Source organism: Macaca thibetana, chromosome 7, assembly GCF_024542745.1.
Source record: "Macaca thibetana thibetana isolate TM-01 chromosome 7, ASM2454274v1, whole genome shotgun sequence".
Classification (NCBI taxonomy): Eukaryota; Metazoa; Chordata; class Mammalia; order Primates; family Cercopithecidae; genus Macaca; species Macaca thibetana.
In genome coordinates, this window is record NC_065584.1 from 111156188 (window position 1) to 111173787 (window position 17600).

Sequence of the window (17600 nt, forward strand, 5' to 3'; positions counted from 1 at the left end):
AGATGGCTCCAGATGGTGCCAGATGTCCCCAGGGGAACAAAATAGCCCCTGGTGGAGCATGTTGTCTGCATCAGCACTGTCCCCAGCGCCGAGGACACAAATCTGAAAGCTGCAGGAAGATGTGTACTGACAAACAGATCCTCTGAGCACGCTCTGCTAAAGCTAAATGTAGAGCGCCAAGGAGGGCTAGGGGCGCCACAAGGGCCAGACGTGGGAGGGACTAGAGGGCCAGGGTGTGCTCAGCTAGCTTAAAAAGGAGGAGATAGTTCTGTGCAAGGCCACAGATGTCACCTGTCCTTTCAGGAAACTGTCAGAAAAGACATCAAGGCAAAGGGAAAAGATCATGGCCTTAGGGTCTAATCCCTGGGTTTGCGTTTTGCTTCCACAACACTAGGACAACTGTACAATGTTGGACAAGTGATTTAGCTCTTCTGAGCTTCAGTGTTCTTATCTGAAATGCCCAGGTAATAACCGTAGCTCCTGGAACCTGTGTCAGGGCTGTTCTATGATGAGGTATGGTGAGTTGGTAACTGGCAACAATACTTGGTAATTCAGGCCTGCTGGAACAATGCATGAGAAAAGTATAGAAAAGATGAAGCAGAAAGGGAGAGAACAAGAGCCTTTTTATGGTTTTTATTTTGCCGTGATGGCTGGGCCACGGGCAAAGTTCATGCATAGAAGATGTGGAACCATCTGTATTCTAGTAAGATTGGTCTGACAGCAGTGTGAGGAACAATTGCAGGAGGCAGGGCTAGAGCTGGAGATTCAAGTCAGAAACCCCTGCCACAGTGTCAGCTTGGAAGTGACAGAGGCTGAGCAGAAGCAGTGGACGATGGGAAGGTAAGGAAGGGAGTGGTTCTTTGAAGGAAAAAATTGTCAGGATTTGGAGAAACACTTGATATAGACTATTAGGGCAAGGAAAAAGGGGGAGAGGGAGGCAGGGCCACAGAGGAAGAGAAGGGAAGAAAAACCAGAAAGTGAGAAAAACCCTGAGAGGCATCCATTAGATTTAGAATTAAGGGATCAGTTAGTGAACTTGGAAAAATCAATTTCATGAGACTGAGACGCAAGCACGACTTCTCCCAAATAGCGTGTGTACGAACAACTATATTCACCTCCTCCACCTGTCCCTGAGAATGTAAGGTATTCACATAAATGCACGCCCTCCACATCCCCATAAATGTGCCCCGTGTACCCAGAGGTCTCACCCTCCATTTTTACTGAATGAATAGTAAAAAATGTCAAGTCAATGTACAATTTTTAATGTCCATAATATTTAATTACCCATACATATCAATTGAATCAGCAATCATTCATTGAACTGTTTCATTATTTGCTTTCTCACTAAGTTACACTCACGGTAAAGATGAGATTTTTTCAAATGGGATTTTTAAAAAAAATAATTTATCAGTCATTCTACCTAGAACAATGTAACACGAATGATAACACAAAGGTTAAAACATCATTGAAAAATATTTTCAGACTAGCAGTTTGGTTGTGCTTAATATCTTTGAGGCAAGAAAAAACAGGGGGCTTTAGAAGATACTTGCTGTGATCCTGTGTTTAAAATGGAATTAAACCAGAATTAGGATGGAAACAAAAAATTCCACAGCTGCTTTTCTAACAGTTATATGGAGAAAAATCAACTAGTAGCTTAACAACTTCTTTCGATATCCAAAGCAATAAAATTACTATATTTAAACAAATTTAAATAGTGTTTAAAAATTACTTTTAAATCCCTTTCATAGGATTTGAAATAATGGTTATACAAAATTTATTTAATCGGCATATTCAGAAATAATTTATTTCTTTTAGATTCTTGTTGTAATGTTATTTAAAAATGTGCATGCTGGCAGTTTATATATTTACTAGGGAATGCAATTTTCTTGCTATATTTAATGGATAAATAATTATTACTTGCATAGTGAAGGGAAGTATAAATCATTCTCTCGAATAAATGACAAACATTAATGTAGCATCTTTTTAAGTCTAATAAAAATTGTGGCTCATGCCTATAATCCCACCACTTTGGGAGGCCGAGGTGGGCAGATCACCTGAGGTCAGGAGTTTGAGAGCAGCCTGACCAACATGGAGAAACCCTGTCTCTACTAAAAATACAAAAAAATTAGCTGGGCGTGGTGGCAGGTGCCTGCAGTCCCAGCTACTCGGGAGGCTGAGGCAGGAAGAGAATCGCTTGAACCCGGGAGGCGGAGGTTGCAGTGAGCCTAGGTCACGCCACTGCACTCCAGCCTGGGAAACAGAGCAAGAATCCATCTCAACAACAGCAAAAAAATCATTATTTGCTAAGAATGTATGTGCTATTGACTAATTCTATGTGGTTATCAGTAAGTGTATTTTGATCTGCAGATGTAAAGCAGTGACATGTTTTATGTCATTTGATGTGTCAGTTTATTTCTAAAGAGCAATTAAGGACTGTAGAATGAATATTTTACTCACTATTCTAAAAGGTAGATACCAGACCCTAAGTCAAGCCTGTGTAGTAAGGCTGGTCTCCTTTGGGAGGTCGCTGTGGGCTGGATATGTGCAGATGCTTTTCCCTAGATCACAGCTCCTGCCTCTCAGCTCTCACAGCCCATCCAGCCCACTCCTTTCCTGGATGTGTATATATATGAGAAATGCATGCACACCCCCGTGGCATACACAGATAGCTCACTGCCAGGGCCTCGGGGTCTTTTGTGGGCCTTTCCATAATTATGATCCTCTCCCTCCCTCTACAAGTCACTATTACTGATTTTGTGATAAATACTTCTCCATGCTTTTATTTGTAATTTAACCAACTATGTATGTGTGAAAGGAAAATAAATCTTGGGGTTCCCAAATCACTAAGCTAAAGAGAAAAATTAACCTGGGAACTGCTTAGGGCCAACCTGCCTCCCATACTATTCAAAGTCATTCCTTTGCTCCCTAAGATAAATGAATATCTGATTGGCTCCTTTGGAGAGGCTGATCAGAAACTCACAAGAATGCAACTGTTCGTCTCTTATTTACCTATGACCTGGAAGCCCCGCCCCGCCACAAGCCTTCCCGCCTTTGCTTCAAGGGGTCCCGGCTTTTCAGACGGAACCAATGCTCATCTTACATATGTTGATTGATGTCTCATGTCTCCCTAAACTGTATAAAATCAGTGCTCTGACAACCTTGGACACATGTTGTCAGGACCTCATGAGGCTGTGTCACGGGTGTGTCCCCTACCTGAGCAAAATAAACTTTCTGAATTAACTGAGACCTGTCTCGGGTTTTCGGGGTTCACATATGATTCCTCACACACATCATCCCATCATTCTGCCTGTTTGGGAACTACATGTGATCTGCACGGATGGAAGTGCTTGCTATTTTTTGCCTTGTTTCCCTCCCTAAATAGGGAAATTCAACCTTGTTATTCTGTTTAGAATAAAAGAATTTGATTCATGTCCATTGATGTGTAATATCGTATCCCATGAATATACCACAATTTATCTGTTTTCACTCACAGTAAATACTTGGGTTCTGGATTGGGGTTATTTCAAACATGCCACCGTGAAGATTCTTGCGCATGTCATGCTGGTGTACGTATATGGAAGTGTCAGTGAGTACACACGTCACGGAGGAACTGCTGTGCCGTAGGGGATACACACCCTCAACTTTGGCAGAGGATGCTGAGCTGCCTTCCAGAGCAGCAGTGCTGGTTTGCACGCTCAGAAGCTTTGTAGAGCATTCCAGCTGCTCCACTTTCTCACCCACACTTGGTATTTCCAGACTCAAGTTTTTGCCAGTGGGCTTGTATATGTAATGGTGCCCTGCTGTGGCTTTAATTTGCATTTCTGTTCTTGCTATAAATAGCAGAACCCCCTTTCTTCTGTTTATTGGCCCTTTGAGTTTCTTCATTTGTGGAGTATATCTCTGAAGTCTTTGGCCCATTGGTTCCCAAGGAGTCTTTCTCTTATTGTGTGTAGAAGTTGTCTAGATGTTTCAAATGTCAGTCCTTTGTTGCAAAGTCTCTCTCCCTCTTTATGCCTTGCCTTTTCATCTCTTAAAGGTGTTTTTTTTTAATTAACAAAAATTCTTCATTTTAATGTAGTCAAATTTATTTTATGTTTAATGTTTTTTGTGTTTTATTAAGATGAGTCTCCACATAATGAAAAGGGAAAAAGAGGTTCTCCTGTATTGTCTTCTAAAAGCTTTATAGCTTAGTTTTTCACATTCAGATGTACAATTTTTTCTTAAATTGATTTTCTTTTATAGTGTTATATCTCTTATTGAAGATAGTTCATAGTTTTTCTGTATGGATACCATATGCCCCAACACGCATGGCTTTGCGGACCGTTTCTGCCATATATAAAGTGTCAATGTATTCATGGGTCAGTTTCTGGATTCTCCAACCCGCGCCTCTCGTCCATTTGTCTATCCCCAGACTTAAGGCAAGGTATCCCATTTATTATTGTTTACTGCTGATAACAGGTGGTCCTCCCTCCTTATTTTTCTCTGGCTATTGTAGGACCTTTCTTGACATGAATTTTTAAAACAAACTTTCAAGTTCTTTGCAACACCTGCTGAGATTCTGAGATGTGAATTGGCATCTTCCATATTGAGTCTTCCAGTCCACAAGCATAGTGTATATCTCCATGCCGTGAGAGCTTCGCTAATGTATCCAAACAAAGTTGTTGCTGTTGCTGTTTTCTCTGTAAGTCTTGCATATCTTTCGTTAGATTTGTTGCTAGGTATTTGATATTTGGGATGTTATGTTAAGCAGTAAAAATTTAAATTTTGCTTGCTAATAGTGTTTTTCTGATAGATGGGCTTACAATTGATTTTTTTACATTGACTTTGTATTTAGCAGGCTTGTTAAACTCTCATTAATTCTGATTTATCATTAACAGATTATGCCTCTTCCCATGCCTTGTGTAATTTAGTATAGCTGTGACTAGACAGTGGAGGAAAACATTCTTAAAGCTTCTGATCAAAATGCGTGGCACCCAGTGAGAGAGACAAGCATCCATCATTGTTTTATTAAGACTCTGCTCTCAGTGGCCCTGTGCCAGGCACGCTCTTGGAAGCAGCCCGCTGTGACCGGTGAAAGGATCTCAGGGAGCAGGACCACAGGCATGGATGATTCATCAGGCTTTTGCAAAACCTAGGCAAGAAAAGGGATATGTGATGAACGTAGATTTCTTGATGTGCCAAGCCCTTTCAGGACCAGAATCTCCCCACCCTCTGAAATGTTCTTCCCCCTTTCCTATTTTTTCTTACAAAACTAACTTAAATGTCTCTTTCACAGCGAAACTAGCTCTACACTTTCAGAGTGAGTTGCTCTGTCCTCCTTTATTAACTTTATTCTGATTCCCTGTAGATTCCTATGCACTCTAATCCCCTACCACCCACCACGGGATATCATGGTGTTTCTGTCTGTCACTCTCTCACCCTTTAGACTCTTAGATTTTAGGATAGTGATCCCTATACTGATACTATGCTAGACACAAAATAAGCTCACATAAATCTTGACATGCTGAATACCAAACATAATATATTCATTGACTTCATTTTTACTGTATCTCACTGACATTAAACATTGGAGGGTTTTTGGTGGGAGATAAGGGGTTAGAAGTCTTTATTTTTATGTAGGTTACATAAACCCCATGACTATTCAAGACTTACAGGTAGGTGGCTTCTCTCTCTCTCTCTCTCTCTGTCTCTTTCCTGAGGAAACATTTTTCTAAAATGTAATTTGAAGTGGAAAACATGCCAAATATATATTACTTGAAGAAAGAGTAATAGATATTTGATGATGAACCTAGGATATAGTGTACATATGAAAATAACATAATCACTGAAGGCCAAAGCTACTGAAATGTCACAATTAGAGAAACAGAAATATTATAGTCTTGTTTCAAACCACCATGTCACATTTTTGGTCTCATTTTTAACAGGAAAGGATATAGGTTAGGAAGAGGTATAAAAGAGAAAAGAACAAGACTGTGATTTCACAACATAATCTTGGTGAAATGTCATGTCTATAAAATGAGGAGTGGGTTAAACCACATGGTCCCAAAGTCTCTCCCAGCTCTAATGTTCCAGAAATCTAGGCAGAAACCACATTATGCATTTGAGTGAAATACAGGGAAGGAAAGGAAGGGAAGGAAGGGAAGGAAGGAAGGAAGGAGGGAAGGAAGGAAGGAAGGAAGGAAGGAAGGAAGGAAGGAAGGAAGGAAGGAAGGAAGGAAGGAAGGAAGGAGGGAAGGAAGGAGGGAAGGGAGGGAGGGAGGGAGGGAGGGAGGGAGAAATTCAGAGTTGAATTTTCTAAATGATAATAAATTGCAAGAAAAGAGGGGTCCTTAATCGCCTTACCTGAAGTCACGCCACCTAGCCCTCCACATAGCATAAGTATGTAAGATTGCAAGACAAAATCTCCTCTACCACCAGACAACCTGAAATGATGATTTGGGGTTATTCATATAGAGATTTTGGATTTGACTAAAAAACTATAAGCCCTGCAATTAGATTCACTTGGACAGTTTGGGCTAAATGATGTGTAAAGCAATTGAAAATAACACTGAGTTCAGTCTCCTTGGAAAGACTCCAGTGTAAACAGTTCCCTCGACTTTTTTGGGGGTTTTGCGGTTTGCAAAAAGGTCTAGTCCTAATTTGAGAGCCATGTAAAGAACTTCCTATCTGGAATTACACAAAGAACATTATCTTGATGCTAGAGATGATTTCTATAATCATCTTCCAGAGGGATTAATAAAACCTTTTTACTTAGCTGGCTATTCAATGAAAACAATTCAGTAACTTCAAAAATTCATTTTAAAACATGTAGAACCAAATAATTATTTGGTCTGACTGTGATTCACATGCTTTTGCCAAGTATATTAATCTTATTTTGAAGATTAATAGGCTGGGTTTCAGAATGCCTTAGCGACTTGTGGCAAAGAAATAGCACCCAGCTTTCCGATGTGCTGATGGGTAAGGTGTCTGCATGGTCAGGAAGCACAAAACCCATCTCTAATAAAAAATACAAAAATGCACCAGGCGTGGTGGCAGGCACCTGTAATCCCAGCTACTGGGGAGGCTGAGACAGGAGAATCGCTTGAACCCGGGAGGTGGAGGTTGCAGTGAGCCGAGATCATGCAGCTGCACTCCAGCCTGGGCGACAGAGTGAGGCTTCGTCTCAAAAAAAAAAAAAATCTGGATACCCGAAAACATTCATTCAGATTTTTGTGTCTTTTGCATGCCTGTTTCTTCCACTCTTTACCAAAGACCCCTGAAATTTAAATTTTTGGATTTGAGGGCTAATATGATATTGATTGTGCTTTTTTTTGTCTTAGGGGAAATATTTTGATCTTCAAAGCACAGTAAATAAAATCAAGGTGAAAAATCAGATCCTGAGTTTATAACAAATAAATTATTTGAGAGCTTTATAAGTTGCTTTGCCTCTCAAATCTTCTTTAAGATGTGATTAGCACTAAATTCGTATCACAGTTTTCTTGTTTACGAAAAACTCAGGCACAAGTCCATGCTGTAGTGTGTAAAATAAACTGTAATGATGCATTTGGTATATATCCCCCACTGCTGTATTTGGATGTTAATTTTAAAGTAAAAAAAAAAAAAGAAAAAAATGCCATACCTTCTTTAGAACAAAGTAAGTTACATTAACATTATTTACATAAGTTGGTGAACTCAGGAGGGGTTTGCAACATTGTACATGTTAAAGAAAAATGTTCTTTCCGTATTTTCAAAGAAGAGAGTTTTGGTTTTAGACAGCATTTGCTAAAAACAATGATTGCTATTTTCTATAGAAATAAATAAACTTAGTTTTTTTTTAAATACAGGTATTTATACAGGTATTTGCTCATGAGGGCTGCGCATTGTCATTGAAATGGCATCTGGTGACAAGCCTTAATGCTCTCCTCTCTCACACTGTCCTTCTCTCTCAGTCCTTTGCAGAACGTCATTAAGTTTCCCGCCCCCCCCCACCCTACCCCCATAGGGTCTGACTCTGTCACCCAGGCTGGAATGCAGTAGTGGCACAATCTCATTCACTGCAGCCTTGCCCTCCCAGGCTGAAGCCATCCTCCCACCTCAGCCTCTGAAGTAGCTGGGACTACAGGCTCGTGCCACCACACCCAGCTAATTTTTTGGGTTGGTTTGTTTTGGTAGAAACAGGTTTTACCATGTTGCCCAGGCTGGTCTCAAACTCATGTGCTCAAGTGATCTGCCTGCCACAGCCTCCCAAGTAGCTGGGATTATAGGCGCACACCACCATGCCTGGCTAATTTTTGTATTTTTAGTAGAGACGGGGTTTCACCATGATGGCCAGGCTGGTCTCGAATTCCTGGCCTCAAGTGATCCCCTCGCCTTGGTCTCCCAAAGTGCTGGGATTACAGGAATGAGCCACCATGCCTGGCTATGAGGGATATATATATATTTTTAAATCAGTTTCAGATGGATCGCCTGGGGCCCCTTATTTCAGCTTTCCTGATTATCACTGTTATTGAACACTCATGACGTTGAGTGCCTTATGGCTTATTGATCCCCAGTGAGGACTTACATAACAGTCTATCAGGGATTGCCAGGGCTCAGCGTGGAGTTGACTCCTTGAGAAAAAAATGCAATGCCTTTTGTGGCAAGATAAGATATTGCCATCATAAGCTCTGGTGGCTTTTAGCATGTGCTTGTCAAGGTCTTGCCATTTGCTAAATGATGATGGTGGTCAGGAATATCATGTCATTTTGGTGTTCACAGACAAACTGCCCAACATTTGATTTAAAATCCCATTTCTAACTGACAACCTCACACAGTGGGACTTAGCTCTCAGGAGCAGCAGCAGCTGTCTCGCCAATGCTGACTAACTCATATTTTAAAGCCAATAATTGTCTCTTTGGATCATATCTTCCTCGTTTAAGGGCTCCTTTTTAAAAAATATGCACTTATGTTTGTACATATTTTTTCTAAGTATGTTAAGATCATCGTATTTATATCAGCACAGACTAAAAGTGGACTTAAACTTTCATTTGGGAAAATTTCCTGTCATTTGCAGATGTGCGGGCAGTTGGTCAAGGTTTCCCAGCCTCTGCCTTTGTGTTCATGTTATTCTTTTCTGTGGCTGTCTGTAGACAGTTACCATGGCTGTCTGCTGCTGCATAACCAACTATTGCAAAATTTAGTGCCTTACATCAACCATTTTGTTATAGTGAAGAACTCTGTGGTTCCGGGTCAAGGACCAACTGGGTGAGTCTTCTGTTCTGTGAGAGGTAGACTGGGTTCACCTGGTGATGTTTGCTAGTGGCTGGGCTGGTTTGGGGAGTCTGGGATGGCTCTGGGTACACGCCTGAAGTTGGAGCTTGGAGGGGTGGGACATCCTGTGTTTGTTCTCCATGTGGCTTCTCCATGCGGCCAGCTTGGACTTAGGGTAGTTAGATATCTTAGATGATGACTCAGTGCCAGGAGAAAGTGTTTCCAAAGACTGAGGCAGAAGTCACAGGCTGTTAGAAACCTAGCCTTGTAAGTCACATAGCTTCACTTCCACTGCAATTTACGGGCCAAACAAGTTAGTAAGTTCACCCCAGAATTTGACTGCCATCTCCCCATGGCCAAAAAATTGTCATCATTTATAATCAACCGCACATCTTCCCAGAGATCGACTGGATTTTTTTTTCATTCCTGTTTCTCTTTATTGATTTGAAGTTATTCATTTTCTGGTGCTTCCCTGCACTTCCCAGCCTTTTGTTGTTGGGTAAGGCCAGGTGACTACTTCTGGCCAGTGTGAATTCTCCGCTTTGTGTGTGAGTTGGAGTATGTGTTGAGTTGGAAGATCCACACTTTCCAAACAGTCAAGGAGGCTGAGTTGATTCAGCATCTAAAGGACTAACAGTCCTCCTATAGTGGAATTTATAGGGTCAACAGATCCTGAACTCTGAACTAAACATGAAAACTCAAGAGGACTTGTGAGCTATCTTCCTTGGGATATATATGGCAACAAAGGGGTATTTGGCAGCCATAAAGGTGGGTTGCAACAGTGATGGAAATTTTCACCAAACATTTTCCATGTACCCCTAGATGCACTGTGAGTCCCTGCAGGAAGGTTATCTGATGGATGTCATTTCTCAGGCTAAGGTAGAAGAGGGGCTGTGAGCTCCCACGCCTGACCCTCCCTCTTGGTATAGAGTGGGGAAGCCATGTCGACATGGCATATGCACGCAATCCATCAAAGCCCCCAGGATTAGCTGGGACACAGCAGGCAGGGCAGCTGCCTTGGGGAATTGCCTAATCTACAGTGGAATTTATGTGAATAATGAATAAATTACACATGGAGGCTAGAGACTGTGGATTTCACTGTCACCCGGCCTTCCCTCTCCAATAAACAATTCTATTTTTATTGTGCTAGAGGCTACTCTTAAAATGGATACATGCACACAGTTGATTTAACAAAGTATAAAGTTAGCCATTGTCTCCACCCTCCTCCTAATAAAATAAAAAATAAAAGTGGTTTTGAATTCCACGCTCTGATCGCCACTTACCCTCACAAGCTTACATGTTATTGTCACCTAGCATTTTTGTTTCATCTTTATTTATGACCTCAGTATTGGTCATTTTTATCATTACTAATATTCTTTGAGACAAATATGTCCTTTTTTCAGATTTACCTATAAATTTGGCAAATTTTGCTCCCTTCTTGTTGTAGTATCTGCCTTTGATTTGGGTTTTATTTCCTCCACTGAAGTAAATAGTTTAACCCTTATTTCAAAAAAAGAAAAAAGGTAAACTTTCTAAATTTTTTGCTTTTTGAAATATTTTTATTTTACCTCCACCTCTAAAACAAAAAAAAAAGTTCAAGTATGTATAGAATTCTAGATGTCAGCAATTTTCTCTCAGTGTTTTAAATATATTATGTCACTGAATTCTGTTCTCCATACCAGGGATCAGCAAACATTTTCTGAAACAGAGCGCTTGTTTAAGAATCAACCACATGCACACCGTGTGATTTCCATCACAGGTACTCAACAATGCTACTGAAGCTGGAGGCAGCCATAAAGACATGTGCATACGTGGGTGTAACTGTGCCAACAAAACTGTATTTGCACAGGCAGCCCTCCAGACCATGGGTTGTAGTTTGCTGATCCCAGCTCTACAGTTCAAGTTGAGAAGCCTGCTCTGAGTCTAATTGTTTCTTCTATTTTAAAGTAACCTGCTTTAGGTTCGGTTCTTTGTCTTTGGTGATCAATATCTTGGTGTGTTTTAGTTTACACATGAGTCCTTCTCAGTGCTAGTACTTCCTGAATAAGGAGCATTATCTTTAATGAATTCTGGAAGAAGGGTAACTGTCACCTCTTCACACATTATCACCCTCTCTTTCTACTTTCGCCTCTGGAACTCATAATAAATGTGTGTCAACACTTCCCTCCCAACGAATACGGTGCTCCTGTTCTGCTTCCTGCTTTCTCTCTTGTCCTTCTGTGTTGTATGCTCTTTAGATGTTTCTTTCACTCAGTAACTATTTCTCAAACTGTGTCTAATATGCTGTTTTATACACTGTTCATTTTTTAAAACTACATATTTTCATTTCTAGAAGTTTTCTTCTTTACAAAATCTTTGTCAAAATATTTTTGTTTTTTAAAATTCATCTTGTATGCCTTTAATCATTTAAAAAATAATTTCGGCCGGGCGCGGTGGCTCAAGCCTGTAATCCCAGCACTTTGGGAGGCTGAGACGGGTGGATCACAAGGTCAGGAAATCCAGACCATCCTGGCTAACACGGTGAAACCCCGTCTCTACCAAAAAATACAAAAAACTAGCCGGGCGAGGCGGCGGGCGCCTGTAGTCCCAGCTACTCGGGAGGCTGAGGCAGGAGAATGGTGTAAACCCGAGAGGCGGAGCTTGCAGTGAGCTGAGATCCGGCCACTGCACTCCAGACTGGGCGACAGAGCGAGACTCCATCTCAAAAAAAAAAAAAAAAAAAATTCATAGTGTTTATTTCTTTTTTCTATTTTTATAAAATTTTTGTAATTCATAACACAGTGTTTGTATGAAAATTCACACAAAGTTGCTAGAGAGCATACAACTTCCAAAACTGTCCTGGATTTCTGTTACATTCAGTTTTCTAGGGATGCACTCAAATCAATGGTAAAATGCAGACTTTATGCAATATTTCATTACGTTTGGTAAAACTATTCTCATTATTTTATCTTCTCATAGTGTTAACTCTGATATCCACTTTGTGCAGGGTCTGCTGTTACTAGGACATCAGAAAACCATTAAGGCTGGATCTATGAGAGGCTAGTATTTCCAAACAGCAGTAATAGCCCCTTGGGCCCCAGCCCCACTTCATATATTTATTTCATTGTTTTATCATCTAAAGTTTTTGAAGGTCTAATCCTACAGTTTATTGTTTCTGTTTCTTTCATTAAGACTTTCACTCTTGGTGAATTATTTTCTCCTGTGCATTAGAATTATAGATTGTGAGTTCATCATCATTGGGGTTTTATCTAAGGGAATCATGTGATAACTTATTTCTCCAAATAAGGCTCGCATTTACTTCTGCCAGAAATCTCATGAAAATGTGGACTAGGACCATTTTGTATTTTAATTGTTTGGCTTGAGAATTACTGCACTATTCTAGTAATATAAATTTGAACCCCAAATCGATGTCCATTGCAGAGAGAATATTGTGAATTCTAACACAGGCATTTCTCCCCATTCAGAATTGAGACTAAGACAGACAAGATTTCACTGAAGGTATAAACCTTTACCTGTTTCTGACTGGATGTGTGAGTTTCACTTTTCAATATCAACTTTGCTAAGGCTAAAGACACACTTCATCTCTTCACCTGATATCAGCATTAGAACCTAAACCCTTGAATTACAAACAACAGCAGCAACCGTCTCCAGCACAGAGCAGAAACAGCCATAGCTCCTCCCTCTCTTTCTTCATTCCCTTCGTTCCCTGAAAAAGTTCCTTCACATTTTTGTTTTTCTTTTTTGTATTTGTTTTTTTCTGACGGGGAAAATACAATTTAAAGGATGTTTGTTAGGTTTTACACCATGACCCTTTGTGGTGGAGGGAAGCAGGATTTCCAAGTTAGATACTCTGCATTATTGTCAGAAGAGGAATGTGTGCTTCTTTAATATTTACTAGTTCAGACTTTCTTGGAAAGCAATCTAAAGGTATAATATAGATACACTATTTTCAGAGATAGCAGGCCTGCCCTTAAATCCATCCTCTGATTCTTTTTATTTTGTTTTGTTTTTGAGATAGAGTCTCGCTCTGTCGCCTGGGCTGGAGTACAGCAGTGCCAGCAGCACGATCTCAGCTCACTGCAAACTCCACCTCCCGGGTTCACGCCATTTTGCCTCCTCAGCCTCCCGAGTAGCTGGGACTACAGGCGTCTGCCACTACGCCCGGCTAATTTTTTGTATTTTTAGTAGAGACGGGGTTTCACCACATCAGCCAGGATGGTCTCGATCTCCTGACCTCGTGATCGCCTGCCTCAGCCTCCTAAAGTGCTGGGATTACAGGTGTGAGCCACCGCACTGTGCCCATCCTCTGACTCTTAGTCATCATCTGCTCTTAACCTTACTGAGCCCCAGTTGCCTCATTTATGAATCAAAATAATAATTCCCATCCTTATCACTCAGTTCAGTTGCAGGGGAAAAAGGTTATTTTAATTATGTAAAGCAGAAAGGAATTTCGTCCAGAGAACTGGGTGCTCACAGAATTGTTGGCCGAGCCAGAGTGAATGGCTCTGGTCTTTGTCTCTGGGACTGATGCCCAGAACTGGGGAAGCAGCCCCGTGGGGGAGAGGCTGCCTTCGGGAAGCACGGTGTTAGCTGTGCTGCAGGATCAGGAAGCCCTGCACTGAGATGCGGCTGTGCTGCACCTGCTGGTCCACATAAGCAAAACTCAAACCCTGATGGATGCCCCAGCCCTGCCACTCGACCTCCCCAAGTGACTGGGCGCTGTTGGTGATAGATCCGTAAGGCCATGCTTACCAGCAGGTCAACCAGAAAGGCAGCCCCCACGTCATCCCTGCCCTCCGGATCTGCGTCCGGGCTGCTTGTTGGAATCATAGATCACATTCAGGGCCCTCTGCAGTGTGGTGTAGAAAAGCAGGTTCCAGTTTGCCAGCTCCTGCAAGCAGGAGGAAAAGACAGTGTCACAGTTCATGGTGTCCTCCACAGATCTCAAAGGCTGGGCCGGGAATCAGCGAAACAGCCTGCACAACGTGCTTGGCACCGGGCTTGGCGTGTAGCAATTGCCCTCATGTCTTCTAGTGTCTTGTGTGCTTCAAGACCACCCGTTGCCCAGTGCGGCAGAACTTGTGCCATCTCAGGAGTTCCTCAAGCTTGAGCACATGGGGCTCACTCACACTTGCAAACATCAATTTCACCAAAACCTGATGATTGTTTTTCTAAAAATAACACGGAGGTGGTGATTTAGAGATTAAACCCATGGTTCTCCTCCACGGGACAGCATTACTCGGTCGGTCAGACACAAAGATGAACACAGCAACTGTACAGCCACAGTGTCAACCCTAAGAACCACCATTGTGTCTGACAGCGGGAAGCATGGCTGTGCCAGCACAGTGGCCTGCACACAGTGAAGAGGGCAGCGATGCCGCTCCCGCGTAACTGGCAAACACCCGCTCAAAGCCCACGGTGCTCCTGCGTGCACTCGGCCAGCCAGGGAGCTTCGCTAGACTCCTCACCTGGAGTCGTTTCTCCCTCCTGTTGCATATGATATGTGGCCCCAAGTGCCTCAGTCTGCTAACAACCCGTTCTTCATCCTTTTTAATGTGGAATTCTGCAGGAAGCTGGGGGAAAAAGATACAAGCACTCTTGTTGAAGGTATTTGAAACAAAAGAAGTGAACTAAACTAAAATGATACCAAACTTAAAATACAATAAAACTTCTCCTGACACTGTGAAGGATATTAACAAATTAGTATTAAGTAGGCTACTCAGACAATTCTGCATTCGAGTGTTTTAATGTAGGGGGATGTTAAGTGGCCACGAGGGACCAGAGGTGGAAACGGCTTCTCAACGCCGCATGACCTGGGGCACTGCATGTCTCCTCTGAGAGCCACACCACGGCTGCCTGAGTCAGAGCTGTCATGGGGAGTCCTCTGGTTCCATACGTCTGTGTTTATCTCACTGAATCCCCACAGTGACTCTCAAGACAGGCACGAGCTGCTGGCTGAAACCTGGATTTGTGGCTGGAGAGAGCTGCAAGTCTGGACATTTTAAGGTGGATCTTATGGCCTGAGGGACTAATAGCATACATTAGAAGTCTAGTCCCAGAAATCAATTTTATCCCTATACAAATACTGAATTGATTATTTAAAAAATGATAAAAGTATGCCAGCACTTTGGGAGGGTGAGGCAGGTGGATCACTTGAGGTCAGGAGTCCAAGACCAGCCCGGCCAACATGGTGAAAACTTGCCTCTACTAAAAATATAAAAGTTATCCATTCATGGTGGCGGGTACCTGTAGTCTCAGCTACTCAGGAAGCTGAGGCAGGAGAATCGCTTGAACCTGGGTGATGGAGGTTGCAGTGAGCCAAGATCGCACCACTGCACTCCAGCCTGGGTGACAGACCAAGACTCCGTCTCAAAAAAAAAAAAAAAAAAACCAAAAAGATAAAAATAAGGTACAAACATATGCCTTGCAAAGATCTATAAAAGCCTCTGGACAAATATTTATATTAATGTCAGAGTCTTCTTTTTTTTTTTGAGACAGAGTTTCGTTCTTGCTGCCCAGGCTGGAGTACAGCAGCGCATCCTCAGCTCACTGCAACCTCCAACTCCCGGGTTCAAGCAATTCTCCTGTCTCAGCCTGCCGAGTAGCTGGCATTACAGGCATGCACCACCATGCCTGGCTAATTTTGCATTTTTTTTGTTTTTGAGACGGAGTCTGTCTCTGTCGCCCAGGCTGAGTGCAGTGGCGCGATCTTGGCTCACTGCAAGCTCTGCCTCCCACGGGGTTTCTCCATGTTGGTCAGGCTGATCTCAAACTCCCGACCTCAGGTGATCCACCCACCTCAGCCTCTCAAAGTGTTGGGATTACAGGCGTAAGCCACTGCACCCAGCGAATATCACAGTCTTATAAGGAGTTAGGAGTTTCTGACCGCACGACTCTGGCTATATCCTCTTATAACAAACCTGGTGAAACCAGACTCAAGATTATGTCTTCTCTTCCTGGTAAATCTCCTGAATTCAGCCTCCATTCCAAATCAGGATCGTCATTGCAAATTTTCTCTTTGCCAGCAGGAAGTTTTCCTGTGTCCACAATCAGACAACCAATGGCAAATGCCAGGCCACTCCATCCATCCTCCCATCAACTTCCTGTAAAATATTTAAATCGGAACACATTTGCATCTTTGCTGAGCTTCCTTTTAGTGTGTCCACTGACTGCCATTAGTACTGGCGGCTGCTCTTGTTAGCGTTACAAGGCTTCTGCCAGTGGCAGTGCACACGAAGCTCTGCTAAGTGAAGGACCAGCCGCTTAACAAGTCCTGTTGGATGGATGGTGCAGAAAGCCGGGGGAGAGATATAACTTGTCTAAAGTTTTGAGCATAAGTGTCACTCTGAACTTGACTTCAATTGTAACTAAAAATCTATCTTATTTTTGCCTCAATGTGAAAACTCTCTAATGATAATAATAATAGACTCGTTGAACACATAAAAGTTTCAGACATGAATAGACATTTATCCAATGAAGATATACAGTTGGCCAATAAGTACACAAAAATGCCCTCACCGTCACTTATCATTAATGAAATGCAAATCAAAACCACCATGAGGTCCCATTTCACACTCATTAAAATGACTACTATACACAAACAACAGCAAACAAACAAACAAAAAACATAAAATAAGTATTGGCAAACCATGTAGAAAAATTAGCACCCGTGTGCATTGCTGGTGGGAGTGAAAAATGATGCAGCCACTGTGGAAACAGCATGGAGATTCCTCAAAAAGCTAATTTGCATAGAATTACCATGTGATCCACCAATCCCACTTTGGGGAAATACCCAAAAGAAGTGAAAGCGGGAACTCAGGTGTCTGTACACCCGTGTCCCCAGGGGCATCATTCACAATAGCTAAAACGTGGTTAAACAGCGGAAACAACCCCAATGTCCACTGAGGAATGAACGCATAGACAAAATGTAGCCCATCCACACCAAGCAATGTCATTCTACCTTAAAAAAGATTCAGACACATGTTACAACACAGATGAACCTTGAGGACATTATGCTACATGAAATCAACGAGTCACAAATGGACAAATACTTTATGATTGGATTTAGAGGAGGCAGCAAGAGTAGTCAAATTCATAGAGATGGTTGAATGATGGTTTCCAAGAGCTTGCGGAGGTGAAATGACTTGTGTTTAACGGGTGCAGAGTTTCAGCTGTGCAAGATGAAAAGAGCTCTGGAGACGCATGGTGGTGACGGTTGCACAACTAAGTTAATGTACCTAATGCCACTATGCTGCACACTTAAGAGTGGTAAAGATAGTAAATTTTGTATCGTGTACTTAGGCACAATTTTAAAAACAGTTAAGAAATTAGCCTGTTGTGGTGGTGCACGCCTGTGGTACCAGCTCTTTGGG